Source organism: Microcebus murinus, chromosome 17 (assembly GCF_040939455.1).
Source record: "Microcebus murinus isolate Inina chromosome 17, M.murinus_Inina_mat1.0, whole genome shotgun sequence".
NCBI classification, from domain to species: Eukaryota; Metazoa; Chordata; class Mammalia; order Primates; family Cheirogaleidae; genus Microcebus; species Microcebus murinus.
In genome coordinates, this window is record NC_134120.1 from 41,856,940 (window position 1) to 41,871,318 (window position 14,379).

General features: G+C 39.7%; 1 long non-coding RNA gene across 3 annotated transcripts in view; it reads right to left on the bottom strand.

Moving 5' to 3' along the window:
- The window catches only part of LOC105857806 (uncharacterized), a 124,829-nt gene that overhangs the window by 55,568 nt on the left and 54,882 nt on the right, over positions 1-14,379 (bottom strand). For all 3 annotated transcript variants that reach the window (XR_012912795.1, XR_012912796.1, XR_012912794.1), the window contains exon 2: positions 12,543-12,741. This is a non-coding gene — a long non-coding RNA (uncharacterized LOC105857806). The remainder of the gene's footprint in view (positions 1-12,542; positions 12,742-14,379) is intronic.

Sequence of the window (14,379 nt, forward strand, 5' to 3'; positions counted from 1 at the left end):
CCAATGACCTCCTCCTCTTCCTCCCCTCCTTTTCTATCCCAGGCCATTATGATGAGGCATCCACCCCACCAGAGAAATTGCCAATGTCACAGGCTCTAAAGACCCCCATCTTCCCCAAGTTAGTGGGGGACTCTCTTAACGAGAATTCTTCAACACTCAATAACTCTCCGCACAGCTGATCATGTCCTCCTTCTCGAAACTCTCATCTCTTGGCCTCGGTGACACCAAGTCTTCCTGCACCAAGGCAGGAGTGAGGGTAGGTATATTCAGGGAGCAGAAAGAAAACCAGTGCTGCTGGAGTGTACGGAGCGATGGGAGAGCAAATGACCTAAGGTGGAAATGCTAAGGAGACACAGCATCACATAGCACCTTACAGGTGAGGGGAAGGAGTGGGGCGAGGCTTTTAGGGGATTTTAACTGGGTGACCAATGTGCTCTGACCTTACGTTTTTAAAGATCACTCCAGCTGTGTGGCAAGTGGACCAATGCAAATGCAAGAGTAGGTGCAGGGACCACAATCAGAAGTCTCATAAGGAATAAATAAGCGTCTGTTGGATTGAATTAAATTGTGAAGAAGAAAAAAGTAAGCAGAAATGTCTGGAGGACAGAAAGAGAGGCAAAGAGTGAAAATCCAGGCAACAGGTAAAGTGCCCTTGGGATTAGTGTAGGAACAATGTCACCCATGGGATTCGGCCCAGTTCCCAGCAAACCCAAGAAATTGTCAGTAAGGGCCTCTGTCCACATGTGGCCGTGGAGCCAGTTGCTCCTCTAAGGAGTGAGCAAGTGGCCTTCTTTAGCACCTGCTGTTTCTACGGAGCCGCATTCGGCAGTGGGGAGAATTTGACTCATTATCCCCCAGTGTATGTGTCATGTCACATTACTCTTCAGGCCCTGACAGAGCACTCAGGAGGCACGATGCATTAGGACCGGCCACCAGTTACCCAGTGCTGTACCTCATTAGAGGGAGCAGAGAAGGCGTGAGCTGGGGTAACCCACTTTGTACTAGCCCGACTTGCTCCATGACTTTATTAGTCTCTTGGTCTTTGTGTGGTTGTCATTAGGGGCTCAGAGCTTTATGTCCTGGTCAATTTCCAAATGACAGCTTTTAGTGTCAACGTGACCAACGAGAGCCGCTGTCCCCTCCCCCCAAGTGACAGCAGCAGACAATCACAGGAAATTGATCATGTTGGATAAACTCACCTGATCCTAAAAATGATATTGGCTTCATGCTCCAGGGCAGGGCAAAAACAACTGAAAAATAATTGCCAGTGGACCCCAGAGGGAAATTCGCTCCCTTCCCCAAATTTGACAATCAATCTAACCCAGTGCACGTGACTAAAAATCACTGCTGTAAAGAACGTAATTCCATTTACACACCAAAAACACCATGGCAATTTGGTTTGAATCCAGGGTCATTTTGTCTAGGTTTTTATTTTTCTTCATGAAAGACTATATCACAAGACCAGCAAGGACTTAACAATACAAAAATAGCCATCATATCTAGAACAAATAAGCATGTCCTGATGTATGTTCCTATCAATCCTACTTAGATTAACTAGTCTTTAATTAGCCATAGTTTGATCATTCCCTCTCAATTTTTAAAACATTACAAAAGCAAAAACTATGCGGCTCATTGCGATGTTCTTTTTCACCTAGTCTCAGAGTTAAATGTGCTAGCTATCTCCAGAAAACACACCACATTTTGTGTTACTTCAGTCTTCCACATACAGAAAGTCCTTAGAATGGGTTTCTTCATTTCCCTAGAAGTGCAGGGTCCAACCTGGCCAATATGATTCAGAGGTAGAGAGGGAGAGAAAGATTTTCTGTAACCAGGAAAATAGTTTGCATTCCTTTACATTCCATCTCCAACTGCAACAGGGGCTTTTAATCTTTGCATTTCCTAAATTCTTAGGGAAGTACTAGAAAAGGCACTTTGGGTAAAGTTGCTCTCTAATGAGAGAGGTTTCATGATGAGGTTGTGGCTCTATAGTGTGTGCTGCCCTTTTGCAGATCTTGAGCTAATTATAGCACATCTGCCCGTCACTTAGAGTACCCTAACCTTCGATAGTGAAATGACCTGGTGCTCATTCATACATTATATTGAAGATGTTTGATTTGTACTTTTCCCTCTGAAATCTCTGCTCTCTTCCCAAGTCCTTCAAAGCCCAGAGGTCCTCTCACACCATGCTTCCCCCAGAGAGCCACCCAACCATGGCAATCTGTCACCAAACATCCATCCTGGGTTTTTTCAATTAAGAAAATGGCCATGATGTATTAGTGTGCAAGACAGCAAACTTATTTAGAAAAGAAAGGCTGAGTCTAGCAAATGAACCAGGATCAAATTTCATATCTATGTTTCCTAGACTCTACATCATTTTAATAGTTGGAAGGAGATTCAACAGCCAATAAACATGCAGGAAACTGTTCAGCAAGAAGGTGAATGAATAAAGGACAAGGTAGACATCAGAAGACAAATGACAAGCTTGCCCAATGTCATCCGACAACAGCATCTAGCTATAAGCTGTGTGTTGACAGTATTTCCCATGCACGAAATGCAGTCTATTTATATACCCATGTATCTAGCTATTTACTTACAAGATAGATGTCTTTGTTTTTCTTCATATCTTTTCCTGAATGTATCAAAGGCTATATAACTTCAAAAATAAAAACTATAAATGGTAATTATGTAGTGTACATCATTTCTTGATTTGTTTTAAAGGGCTTAATGGCCAAGTATTTTTGTCAAAGGGCTTAATGGTCAAGTATTTTTGTCAAATGAAGGTTAAGTTTACTTGGGTGGTGATCTAAGATCTCAGGATGAATGAAGCCATGTCAACTAGTTAGGCAGTGCGGGCTCAATTAGTATCCCAGCTCCAGTATTGCTTTATTGCTGTATTTCTTTGGGTGGGCTTCCTACTCCCTGTGCATCTCAGTTTGGGTTTGTGTTTTGGTTTTTTGTTTGTTTGTTTGTTTGTTTGTTTGTTTGTTTGTTTGTTGAGATAGGGTCTTGCTCTGTTGCTGAGGCTAGTGTACAATGATGTGTTCATAGCTCACTACAACCTCAAACTCCTGGGCTCAAGCAATCTTTTTGTCTCAGCCCCCCGAGTAGCTGGGACTACAGGCACATGCCACAACGCCTGCCTGCAATTTTTCTGGTTTTTGTAGAAACGGTGTCTCATTATCACCCAGGCTGGTCTCCAACTCCTGGCCTGAAGCGATCCTCCCACCTCTGCCTCTCAAAGAGCTGGGATTTACCAGCATGAGCCACTGCGCCGGGCCTGCATCTCAGTTTTGTTAACGTTCAGTGGGGCCAATATTAACACTCATGAAGTTGTTATCAGGATTTAGTGAAATAATAAATGTAAAGCAACAAGCATAGTTCCTGGCACATTTTAGGTAATCTTCTTTTCCTTTTTACCTCCAGTTAGACTTTTAGAGGTAGACATCAATCTAGGTTTATAAGGTTTTTAGAAGTCCATATTTACATTTTAGTCTGATCTGTAATAAACTTGAACATAGCCACAAGGTGTTTTCTCTTTATTCTAGATTCCAGTTTACATCTTTCCCTTGCCTGTGAGGACTAAACCCACAGTGTCTAACATCCTGTCCAGCAGCCATCAGCCACATGCGGCTCTTAAGCACTTGAGAAGTGACTAGCCCGACTTCAGATGTGATGTGATTGTGAAACATGCTGAATTTCAAAGTACAAAAAAGAGAATGCAAAATGCCTCATTAATAAACTTTTACATTGATTACAGTTTTAAATAATAGTTTCTATATAGTGGGTTAAATAAAATATTAATTATTAAAATTAACTTCACCTGTTTCTTTTTCCTTTCTCCCCACCCCTTTTTTAGTGTGGCTACAGGAAAATCTAAAAGTATATATGTGTTCCATGTTATATTTCTACTGGACAGTGTTAGTTTAGAGGGTAAAGACCCAGAGAAATCCCAAAGGAATCACAAAGAGGGAGGTGTTTGCCACGTTCACCAACTGCCTGAGGGCTGAACTCAAAGAATTCAGACAGAGTCCACATACTTTTTTAGCTTAGTCCCCCTGTTGCTTTATGTCCAGCCCGGCTGATCATTCCCCTTCAATTCCTGCTTTTTCTAACGATGATAAGTAAACCACCACTACAGAAAAATGTCCAAAGCAGTGCTATCAATTTGGATGAGCCACACGTCGAGAGCTTGGTAGTCACAAGTGGCTAATGACGACTGCACTGGGCAGTCAGCTCCAAGGGGTAAACACCCTACATCTTCCTGAGTATAATAAGATAGTTCCCCCTGGTGAAACTGGGGTGGGTTTTCAAAACTACAGAAATATGGCCTCCCCCCCCAAAAAATAAACTCAAGCTATTCCCCAATCTTAACCAAGCCCTACATTTTTATGTATCAAGATTACAATAATAACCTTGATTTAAATAATAGCCTTTATGTAATAGTTCAGGATTGGACAGGAAGATTTACAGTCTGAGAGAAAGTAACTTAATTCCCCATTTGCTGCTGGATGCCAGATGCTGCATTTTTGACCCTCAAAGAACTGAGAACGACACACTTGTAAACTTGTAAACTGGCTATGGGACACAGTGACATGGCGAAGAGTAGCTACCTGAAGGATCTGAATCAAAGGAGCATATTTAGGATTTACTTGCTCTTCCTGCCTTTCTATGGATGACAAACACTATTCTCTTTAATCATGAAACACTATGCAGCGTGCATCTCAGGTTTCTAAAGCTGCATCAATAGAGTAGTTGTGTGTATGAAATGGTGTGTAGTCTGGACAACCAAAGTAGCTTATTTTACACTGAAGATCACACACATATTTTTTACAGTAACACCTTTAAAATGCTGAGAAAATAAAGATAAAATCTTTTAGCATAGAATGCTGAAAACTAATTCTTTCAAGAGCAATTGCTTATTGTTTATTACTCTGGGATGAATGCACTTTGAGAATTTCCCCCAAAGAGAGACAATTCAAGGAGAGCTCGTGGCCATGAAGAATGAGGGTGCCTTGGTGAACTAGCTGTTGTGTGATGCACTGGGGAATCACTTGATTTCTCTTCAGCCTTTGGTTTGACCAAATATCTCAATGAACACTATCCAGGGAATGGGTACATTTATACCCCTGACTCAAGCCAGGTATCAAAAAAATCTGTACCCCCCTTAATATTTTGATATTTAAAAATTCCAAAAAAAATGATGTATGCATTTCATAAAATGTGTTCTCTTTAGAAAGGCAAATCTGTATATTTTTTTTAAAGAGCAGATGTCACTTAGCTGAGTTGTTGGACCACCCAGGAAGCACAATGGATGAACAGTGGGACTCACAGAGCAGTCCCCTTCTCCTCCCTCTCTCAATTCTACAACCACGCACTAATCATTTAGCCCCTCTGAGTCCCTGTTTCCCATTAGTAAATTGAAAGCAATAACTCCAGCTCTCTGTGCCACACAAAGACATTTGGATGGCCAGCAGAAATAACAGCTTGGCTCTCTCCTTGACCTTGGGCACACAGCAGATATAGACTTGCCTACTTACCCCAACTCCTAACCCCCCTCCCCAACTGCCACCACTTCCAGCTACAGGGAAGAGGCAGAGAGGTAGAAGAGAGGTCTGTACAGCAGGACTCGAAGAGAAAAAGTAGTTAATGGAAATCAATTAATCCTTAAAGGTTTCCAGAAAACTCAGAACTGCTAGCGAACTTGATCTAACTTTACAAGTCACTAAAAGCCCAGTGCCTTTTCTGTCTCCAGCACTGTACTAGCCTCTCAAGGAAATGCAAGAGACACTCCAGACATGATCCCAACAGCCTGTAGATGATCTTGCTGTGCAGAAGACATCCACTCGTGAAGCCAGCAGAGCAGGTGTGGGCAACTTTCAAGAAATGAAGTAATGAGTTCTCAGTTCCTGTTCTGCTGCCGTGCTAAGGATGGAAGAAGAAAGAGTGAGTAGAAATGATGCCAATGCCACGTGGTTGACAGAAATGGAAGAAGCATAGAGGGTTCTCTGCACAAGCCAACTCCTGAAATTCATTGTGTGATGGTGGAGAAACAAGCAGGGAATTGTGGTGCATCCAACCACTGAATTTGAAGACTACATGATTTCAAAACATGAAGTCTACACAATCAAATTCAGATTTCTTCATAGATTTTTAGTATAAAACACGAGATTTCAACAAAATGTTTGTAGCTGGCTATTTCAGCTTGTCCTACTCAAGGGGACACATTGACTTCCCTTTGATATAAGTTCTTAAGAACTTCAGTTCCTGGCTTTTTTGATACCACTAGTGGCACTTGGGGGTCAAGGGTTTCAACAGACTGATCCTCAGAGAGGACCCTCAGGGAGGCACAAGAAGAAAGTGTTGACCTTCATTCTTCTGAAAAACAAATGTAAATCCAACCAAAGAATAGGACCACCTCTGGGAGGTCATCGGAAGCACCAGGCTGTGCTATGGGATGTTCATGAAGGAAAGACAACATATCCATGAGAAACTCAGTATGCAATAAACAGACCCAACTCATCTTTTTTATTTTCAATCTACTTATCAACAGAGCCAAGATCAAAAAGTCCTGGGAAGTCTCTGGCAGCCAGTGAGTAACACTGGAGGCTTTATTTGGAGGAAGAGACATGGAAGATAAAGAGTTTGCCTTTAAATTTCCTCTGAATTTGTTATTTTTCACCTCTAAAACGTTTTGGTAAGAGAAAATAACATATAAGATAGGCCTTCTGCTTATAGATGGAATAACAGAAACTGAATTTATCCTTCTGCCTGAAACAAGAAAACAGAACAAAGCCTATGACTGGTTTTCAGACATTAAATAAAAGGTAATGTGAGACTGTGCTGTCAAGAGAGCAATGACAGAATACAACTGATGAAGGTAGTTTTCAGGCTGTGGGGAAGGAGAACCCAAACAGGGACCAGAAATCCTACTCAGTTGAGGAGGCAGAGACTAGAGTTCAGAGAAGCCAAGGCAGCTAAAATTTGAGGGGCAGAGAACAGGGGTGAAAAAACTACATAGTAAAAGAACTTCAGGTATCTGTAGAAGCATATCCTCAAGTCTTCGGCTGAGTATCGATCTGCACATGCAAAAGAAGAAATTGCCAGAGATGAGAAAAAGAATCACCAGAAATAAATATGCAGAATAATTTCCAAAGGTCACATAGGGCTGAAAATAGTCTGTGCCCCTCCAGACAAAGCAGAAAGATCTCATAATGCGGTACATCAGGTAGAATCCACAAAAGGGTATTGCTTTAATAATGGGATTAAATTAGACCCACACAAAAGAGTCCTGTGGACTTGCCCAAACAGAGCTTAAAAACAAATTTAAAAGGACCAGGTATGGTGGCTCACGCCTGTAATCCCAGCACTCTGGGAGGCTGAGGAGGAAGGATCACTTGAGGTCAGGAATTCAAGAGCAGCCTGAGCAAGAGCGAGACTGCATCTCCACTAAAAATAGAAAAAATTAACCGGGCATGGTGGTGCTTGCCTGTGGTCCCAGCTACTGGGGAGGCTGAGTCAGGAGGATCTCTTGAGCCCAGGAGTTTGAGATTGCTGTGAGCTAGGTCAACGCCATGGTACTCTAGCCTGGGTAACAGAGTGAGACTCTGTCTGAAAAAAAAAAAAAAAATCCAAAGGAGAAACTAAGCCAGGTGTAATGGTTTACACCTATAATCCCAGCAACTTGAGAGAACTGCTTGAGGCCAGGAGTTCAAGAGTAGCCTGGGCAACATGGCAAAACCCCATCTCTAAAAATAAAAAATAATTATCCTGGTGTGGTGACACATGCGTGTAGTTCCAGCTACTTGGGAGGCTGAGGCAGGAGGATTACTTGAGCCCAGGAGTTCAAAGTTGCAGTGACTATGATTGTACCACTGGATTCCAGCCTGAGTGACAGAAGGAGAAGCCATCTCTAAAAATATATATATATACAAATTTAAAAAAGACAAACTGATTCAAAGTCACTTTTATAGTACACCAGAATAAAATCTAATCATATTTTTAAAAATACAACAAAATTTAACAAGCAATAATGTAAAATTCATAATTTATAATATCTGATAAATTATAAGGCATAAAAAAGCAAAGAAATGTGTCTTATAACAATAGAAAAATTAATAAATGGAAATATGCAAAATAGATGATGGGATTAACAGACAAGAATGTTAAAGCCAATAAATTATAAAAATAAAATAGAAAGGTAAAAAAAAAATGGAAAGGTAAAGCTAATAAGTAAAAAGTAAAGATAAAATGAAACCATGAAAAATAAATTAATCTAAAAGCAGACATGGGCCAGACACAGTGGCTAATGCCTGTAATCCCAGCACGTTGGGATGCCAGGTCAGGAGGGTGGCTTGGGGCCAAGAGTTTGAGTCTACCCCGGGCAACATAGAGAGACCCCATCTCTACAAAAATAAATAAATAAATAGAGAAACAAAACAACAAAATAAAATAAATAAAATCAGACAGTGAAAAAATATAAAAGGAATAAAGGACAAATGGAACAAATAGAAAACAAATGACAAGGTGGAAGATTTAAACTCAAATGGATAATTACTTGAAATATAAAAGGTCCAAACACTTTAGATTAAACACAGAGATTCTCAAATTGGATAGAAAAGCAAGATCCAACTCTACGCTGTCTATAAGAAACTTATTTAAATATGAAGAGATATAGAAGTTAAAAGTAAAAGGATGAAAAATTATACACATAAAAACACTAATCAAAAGTAAGTTGGAGTGGTTACATCAAACAAGATAGATTTTAGAACTCAAAATATTACCTGGGTTAGGGACATCTTACCAATTCAGCAAGAGGGCATAACAATCCTAAATGTGTGTACTTAAAGAGTTTTAAAATATATTAACAAAAGGCCAGGAGTGATGGCTCAAACCTGTAATCCTAGCACTTTGGGAGGCTAAGCCCAGGGCTTTGAGCCTGAGCGATAATCATGCGATAATCATATATATATACAAATTTAAAAAAGACAAACTGATTCAAAGTCACTTTTATAGTACACCAGAATAAAATCTGGTGTACTATAAAATAAAATCTTACAATAGAGCGAGATCCTGTCTCAAAAAAAATCATATATATGAGATGAAAATCGACAAAATTCAAAGAAAAATAGATGAATCCACAATTATAGTGGATGTGTTCAACACTCTTATCTCAGTAATTATAAATCAAGTAGATAGAAAATCAGTATAGCTTTGGAAGATGTGAACAACACTACCAATGAACTTGTCCTGACACCTATAAAATACTTCTCTCAACAACAACAGAATATATATTCTTTTTGAGTATGCCTGTAACAGTCACCAGGATAAATCATACTGTGGCCATAAAACAAGTCGTGTGTGTGTGTGTGTGTGTGTGTGTGTGTGTGTGTGTGTGTGTAGAAATTAATGAAATTGAAAACAGAAAGGCAATGATAACAAAAGCTGGTTTTTGAAAAGGTAAACAAAATTAATAAACCTCTAGCCAGACTAATGAAAAATAAGCAAGAGAAGATACAAATCACCAATATAAGGAATGAATGATATGACATCACTATAGATCCCACAGCTATTGAAAAGATAATAAGGGAATATTATGAATTTGATGCCAATAAATTTGACAACTTAGGTGGAATAGAAAAATTCTTTCAGACACAAACTACCAAAGCTCATTCAAGAAGAAATCAATAACCTGAGGAGCCCAATTTACAATAAAGAAATTTAACCCATAGTTTAAAATCTTCATACGAAGAAAACTCCAGAAAACTTCACATAAAGGATTCATTTACAAATTCTTCTAAACATCTATGAAACAAATAATGCAAATTCTACACTAATTTTTTCAGAAAAAGAGAAGAGAAGTGAATGCTTCCTTTCTTATTTAAGAAGACTAATATTACCTTGATACCAAAACCACACAAGGTATTATAAGAAAAAATTATAAACCAATTTCCCCCATAAATATAAACATTAAAATTTTTAACGAAGTTTTAGAAAATCAAATGCATCAATATATTAAAAGGATAATACCTTAAAACCGAGTAGATTTCATCCCAGGAATACAAGATGTAACATTCAAAGCCAATTGATGTAATTCACCATCTTAACAAATGCAAAAAGAAAAACCACAAGTTCATCTTGATAGATTCAGAAAGAGAATTTGACATAAGTCAACATTCATTTATGATAAAAGCTCTCAGCAAACTGGGAATAGAAAGAAACTTCTTCAACTGGATAAAGAGCAGCTAGCTACAAAAACCCTACAGCGAACAGTATACTTAATGGTGAAAGACTAAACGCTTTCACCCTAAAATCAGGAACAAGGTGGATTTGTTTCTCTCGCTGACTAGGAGAAAATATTTGCAAAATTTATATAGGAGATAGGACTTGTATCCTTAAAACTAAATAATTAAAAGGTAAACCAATTTAAAAATAGGACAAAAGATTAGGATAGACAGTTCACTAAAGAAGATATAAAAATAGGAAATTAACATAGGAAAAGATGCTTAACAATATTAGTCTTTAAGGAAATATGTATTAAAATTATGAGATACCATTACATACCCATGTAATGGCTAAAATTCTAAATACTATGGTCAGTAGGATGATAACAAGGATGTGGAGGAATTAGAAACAACATACATTGTGGCATACAAAATGGTAGAATCATACTGGAAAACAGCTAAGAGTTTTTAAAACAGTTCAGAGTATACATACCATATGATTCAGCAATCTCTCAGGTATTTATCCAAGAGAAATAGAAATACACATTTATACAAAGTTTTGTACTGTAACAGTTTTATTCATAATAACCAAAAACTAGAAACAATCCAAATGCCCATCACTGTTGAACGAATAAACAAATCTCCTTATATTCATATAATGGAAAGCTACTCAAGAATAAAAACAAACTAATGATACAGGCAACAACGTGGACGAATCTAAAATATTTGTGCTAAACAAAAGAAACCAATCACAAAAGACTGCATTCTGCATATTCCATTTCAATAAAGCTCTAGAAAAGACAAAACTATACTGACAAAAGGTAAATCAGTGATTGATGTTGATAAGAGGTAGGAGGAGAGAAAGGCCTACAAAGGTACACAAGGCAACTTCTTGGGGAGATGAATTATGCTGCTATAGATACTTGTGTGGAAATTTTTGCATGAACATATGATTTTTTTTCTGGGGTATATCCCTAGGAATCGAATTACCAGATTGCATGATAACTCTATGTTTAACTTTTTGAAGAACTGTATCTAAATCAGGATTGCAATAGTGGTTATATATTATATACATTTGTCAGAATTGGACATTTAATTACAATTAATTTGTTGTTCACTTAAGATTGGTCAATTTCATTGCATGTAAATTTACCTTGATAAAGCTAATTTTTAAAAACAAAAAACTTGAAATCAAACAGAAAGAAAAAGAAACAATCATAATTAATCTTGGATTCTATACTTTACTGAAGTACAGCGCTCAAAGGAACAAGATACAGCCAAATTTCTACTCACTTTGTACTGTGCAGCCCCAGCCAGTCTCCTGTGTCTTTTCAGGAAGTTGTGGTAAAAATATAGGTATTACAGAGAGAGGGCCTGCGTTTCACTCCTGGGAACATCACCTACCGCCAGATGGGTTCGTGGCATGTTACTTGCCTCCAAATCTCCTCTGCTCAAGGGTCCTCCACCTCCACCTCCAGCCCTTTGCAAGAATATTCTCTGTGGCATCTCCAGCTGGGATTTCCTCCTTCAATCTGAGTCTGTTTGTTTTCCTTCTTTCTGGGATTCCTAACAGTTTATGGTCCATGAGAAGATTGCTACTTTTGTCTCTGTGTGTGTGTGTGTGTGTGTGTGTGTGTGTGTGTGTGTGTGTGTGTTTCCATCATTTCTAAGGACCTGGAACAGGACAGCACTGTGTGTAGTTAGTTTGCCTTCTTGTATCTCTCAGAGCCCAACTTCAAATAATGATGTAAAAGAACTGTGCAAATGGAAAGCAAATAAAAGTCCATGTGTTCTTTAGACTGACATGGAAGCCAAACATGAGATTTCTTATTAAGAATTTAATGCTTTTCTCTAATAAATTTTTCTTGTCTGCATATTATGTTCTCCTTGAGGTCTCCCACTCTTCCCAGGAAAACCTTGAAGTATATTTACCCAGAAAGACAAATTATGTGAGTGCTGGATTTTTAGAATGATTTATAGGTGATAGAGACTGCTAGCTAGCTACCTAAATAGCTGGTTAGATAGATAGATATAAGTAAATAAAAGGTTTTCTTTCTTATTTTTTGCTATTTTTAGGGAATATTGAATATACCTGTATGTGTCTTTATTTAAAAGCAATGAAACTGTTATCAAGTACAAAGAAACCCTTTCCCTGGAGTGACCTAAAATTCTGCCTTAAAACACAAATAGAAATACATCTGTCATCTTCGCTCAGACATACAACACAGATTCAAAATCTCAAACAATTTTTTTAGTTTCTTTCAGCAAATAGATGTGGGTTCTCTGCTCCTACTTATACAAAATTGCACCACAAACACTCACCTGATGATGTCTGCCCAGTAAGGCCTCAAGTTGCACAGCCAGAGGTCTTCTCAGGAAAGGAGACAAGTGCCAGAGGAGAAAGCATTGGCAAGGGGCCACAGTCACAACCAGGGAACACCTGAGACAACAGTCGGTTGCATGGGCAGACCCAGGTTACATTTGCACTGTGCTGGTGCCGGGGTTCCAAAGTGACACTGTTCTGCAAGGTAACAAATAAAACTGGTCATGCACAAAACCATGCAAATATCAGGTCTAAATGCCAACTATAATTTAGCTAACAAGGGAAAGGTTGAACTTGGCCAGAATGATCAAGCACAAGAAAACAATACACAATCATTTAGCCATTCCAGCAAATGTTGGCCAGCACACACAACCAGGAGTCCAAGCCGGAAGGTTGGGAACTCACACCACCGTCCCACTGCAGTGGTTGAGCCCGGTCAGCTGAAGGAACAGGGCAGTTGTGACCATGACATTTGCTCACAGGACTTCCAATGCAATAGAGACGCTTGTGAATACGGAGTAATAGAGAGTGACATTCCTTATGTTGTGTCAGTTTTAAAATCCAGATAGACGGAGATATAGATGTCAGCTCGTAGGACAGGCAGGCATCGTTGCCCATGGACATCACACTGCCAGCACCTGTCCACTCAGCAGGTTGCGTGCCTCGGAGTGGAGGAGTGCACACGATCCCCTCCCCAGCCGCCCCTCCCCAGGCTGCTCGGCCTTAAAGGGGGCGCCTCCTCTCAGTCTGTGTCAGCACATGGAGATCAGTCAGGGGAGACCACTCATAATTATTTGATGCAGATGGTCACTTCATTAGCATATATACCAAGAGCCAGTTACAGGGTGTTGCACTGCCTGCCCACGCCTCTTCCTGAGCCAGCCTGCAGGCCATCGGGCAATATATTCAAAGCAAAAAAAAAAAAAAAAAAAAAAAAAAAAAGCCCTCTCCTACCACTCTAGAGGCCTATTTGATGAGACAGGCAGACGTTTCTTTTAGGAAACCCTGAAAGAATGACAATTGCCTGCGCTTATGTGACTTAACAGCCAGACGCAGAGACTCACCTGTTCCTAAATGAGGTCATCAGAGTGCACGGAGCCTGCTCTCCTTCTGTGGGTTTAGACCCCGTGAATTTGCAGCAGGTCCTGAATTAGAGACACAGGCTCTCGCAGTAACGCGAAGCTAAGACTTGGTGGGTTCACAGCCTCATCTTGATGACTCACCAACCCCCCCCCCAACATAAAGAAAGGAAACCAGGCAGTGGGGAACTGCTGGAGACTCAGGGCTTCGAATGTGAAAGTGAGAAGGGAACTTAAGAGACACACAAGCCCAGTGGGTTTTCAAGTATTTTTTAGTAGGACATCTCATTTTGCAAAGAACATCTTTGAGTGAATTGCAATGTATAGAACAGGAAAAGCAAAACTGATTGAAAGGAGAGTTTGGAGTCCCAGAGCCCCATCCACCTGCTTCCCCCAGTGCCCATCCCAGTAGCTGCAGGAGAATTGTCTGACCACACTTAGGTCTCCTCCCAGAGCAATTTGGAAGACACTGATTAGTCAGATGCTCTTACTGGAGGAAAGGAACAGAGCCCCAAGAAAATGAAGTGATTTGTCCAAGGTCATGCAATGTGAGCTCTTCCAAAGTGGCATTCAAATAAAAATTAAAAAAAAAACACCTTGTGCCGTATAATCTTGTCTCTCAACTCCTCTCACCAGGTGGACACTCCATATTGATGCATGGACTGGAAGTGCAGTGACCTTCTTAGACAAAGAGCAATTCATTTCACCGTCAGCCCCAAGTTCTCTCACCCATGAGACAGATCACCATGTTGGGCGT